Source organism: Pinus tabuliformis, chromosome X (assembly GCF_031772625.1).
Source record: "Pinus tabuliformis cultivar Carrire ecotype Pingquan chromosome X, CPIR1, whole genome shotgun sequence".
Lineage (NCBI taxonomy): Eukaryota > Viridiplantae > Streptophyta > Pinopsida > Pinales > Pinaceae > Pinus > Pinus tabuliformis.
Window position 1 is genome coordinate 432,438,107 of NC_142308.1, and position 3,276 is coordinate 432,441,382.

A 3,276-nucleotide genomic window follows, 5' to 3' on the forward strand; every position below is an offset into this window, starting at 1 on the left:
AGCTAGAGTGTAGAGAGAAGGAGAGAGTGATGGGGGAGAGAGAGGAATGGAGAGAAGGAGAGAGGAAGGGAGAGAGATGGAATTGGAGGGGGGAGAGAGGGACGAAAGAACAAATACATAGAGAGATAGAGGTGGAGAGAGAGAGGGAGTGACAAGGAAGAGATGGAGAGAGAGTGAGGGAGAGAGGAGAGGAGGGAAGAGAGAGAAGAGGAGGAGAGAGATAGTGAGAGAAGGGGAAGAGAGAGAGGGAGAGACAAAGATGGAGAGGGGAGAGAGAACGAGAGAGGGAGGGAAGAGAGAGAGAGAGAGAGTGATTGGGGGGAGAGACGGAGGGAGGGAGGAGAGAAAGGGAGAGAGAGACAGAGTTGGAGGGGGGGAGAGAGGTAGTGAAGAAGAAAGACATAGAGAGAGAAAGGTGGAGAAAGATAGGGAGTGACAAGGGAGAGATGAAGAAAGAGTGAGGGAGAGAGGAGAGCTGGAGGGAAGAGAGAGAGAAGGGGAGAGGGAGAGGGGGAGAGAGAGAGAGATAGATAGATAGATATGGAGAGAGAGTGTGTATTTTTGGTGGGTGAGATAGAGAGAGGGAATAACAAAGAGACACATAGATACAAATATAGATATTATATAGTATTATATAACCATCATAGATCCATCACCATGGATCTATCAAGTGCCAAGGCAGATCAAATATCTCGAGGTGCAAACCTTTCCTCAAGTTTTGAATCAAAGAAGAGGTTTACACCTCAAGAGATTTGATCTCTCTCAGCGCTTGATAGATCCAGAGTAAAATGGATGTAGACTAGTGATATTTCAATTAATCCTTAGTAAGTCAAAAATTAACATATTAAAATATATGTTAATATAACACAACATCTTGCATATTAAATTTTAAAAACAGTCATAAATCAAATTTGATTACCTTGTTAAATCAATTTGTTTTATTAAATATTTTTGTTAATCCAAAAAAATAATTATAGTGCAAAAAATGATAATATCTTGCTTATTAATATACTAAACAAAATGAACATGAACATGAATCCTTGAGAAATGTAGAAGTTTAACATGATTCATTCAAGATGAACATGAATTTAATATAGTCCCACACAATGTGGCATAGTCTCTTAAATTATTACTTTTGTAATAACTCATGAGAAATATAGGAATGTGAAAAGTATTTACAATAACAGTGCGTTCTTGGAGACTTGTCAAATATATGGCATTCTTACATTCCTCATTGGTTATGAGAAAAGTCTACAATGGTGCATCATTTACATAAAATAGTTTTACCAAATTAAGGATGGATGAAATTTCGGTGGGGGGAAGGCTGTTGTCTTGTCAACAATTTCACTGCGCTCCGCTCATGAATAGAAGTTTAAATTGAATGATGTTGAGCCACGCGACATATCTTGTTTGAAAACGAGATAATCTCTAATGTGGGGAACTGATGGGTAGGACAGTGGCAGGTTAGTAGTGATGTTGCAAAGATATTATAATCATTCGCTAGCATGCTTACTAGAAGCATATCATAATCAAAATCCTGCATGTCACAATAAAAAGAGCGTACTGCAAATTTAAATTACTCTCAGTAAGCCATTTTATCATCTCAAAATCGCTGAAGCTGCAACAAAGTTGAGGAGGAGTGCCTTGGTCAGAAAACCTATCACAGAGATTCAACGTAGAGTAGCCCCAAATCGTCTCAGGGTAATCCAGCTGTGTTGCAAACCTTCCAACATGCGGGATGGATGACATTATTTTCTCCAATTCAGGGTTACAATGATTTCATTGCAATGGAGTTTCTTCAGAATTTCATAGCAAAATTTCAACAACAATCTTTCAATGGTGCATTTCAATTGTAAAGATCCTAGAGATACAATTCATTGAAGAATCTATCTCTGTGGCCATAGGCCTAGTATTGGGTCAAAAATCGAAGAGTCGCATGCAGCAAAGAAGGGATTCATGCTCGCTTATGAAACACTGGTAGATGCAGGCTAGGGAGTAAAGCATGTCACCTTACCTACGCTATGGGTCAAAGTAGCACTTCATATCCTAAGCTACATGAGATGTGAAGGAAAGCAGAATCTAGTATATGCATGTCACTTCAAGTGGCTAATGCATCTATGCTATCAATAGCACATTAACAGTCCTTCCTTTACAGTCCTTACTTTCTACTTCATTTCACTGAAAGGATGACTAGGGATAAGATTGGTGCTCTTGCACATCATGGACTTATTAGATTATTGGTGCTTGATGCCTTGTCTAGTAAACTCCCTAGAGTACCCCGGGGAGCAATTTGTGGGTTTACATGGAAAAGAAGTTCAGATGATAGAGACTAAAGAGGTAGCAGAATCTCCTAAGAAACAGTCTCATGAAAAGGCTGTGGAATCCTCTAAGAAGAAATGACGAAGAGAGAGTCTTCTAAAAGGCAGATTGAGATTGAAATTTCCGATGAAGAGACCCAATAGCCAAGCAGTGAAACCCCATAGAGGGATAGACAATGAAAGCAAAGGAAAATTATACACGAGGAAGAAGCAAAAGCGGATGTTCCAGTGGTTGATGGAGCAGAACTTTCTGCTTCACATATTCTTAAGTTGTCAATTCAAATTGGAGATTACTCCGTTCAATTGGACCCTGTCTTTGACAGAATTAGGGGGGGTACCCATAGTAGAGGTGAGGAGAGATGAAAACATCCTTGCAAGGACTTGACCATAGTCATTAAAGATAATAGGAAACTCGATATCACAACCCCAAGAAACTAAAAAGGACACTGAGCCCTCTGTTGTGTAAACTAAGGAGGTTGAAGGGCTGTTTAGTTGACTCAAAATAGCAGATTTAGAGACTGCAAAGTGGAAGGTAATTGCAGAATCAAATGACGGGAACCATTTCAGTTAAACACCGTAAATGGGTAATCTCACCTCGAAGAAAAATCTAATATTTTGAAAAAGCAGCATTTGGATACCATGAGGCAACTTGAAGCTGGACATTTTAATTAAAGGAAGAAGCTATAGAAGTAGTAGGAAGAAATGGATGAAAAAGACGATAAGATCATTTCTTGGAAAGTCTGAATGAGATTGCTGTATAATATGCAGATGAGATGTTATCATGTTGACTACCTGCTAGGGTGTACACACTCTACCTCAAGGAACAATGGTTCAAGTTTTACTAGAGAGAATTGCCTCTCATCAAATTTCAGATAGATTGGAACATTGAGACAATTAGAGAATGGCTCAGATGAATACAATTCCACAGGAATAACTGTTTCATTCCAATCACAGGATC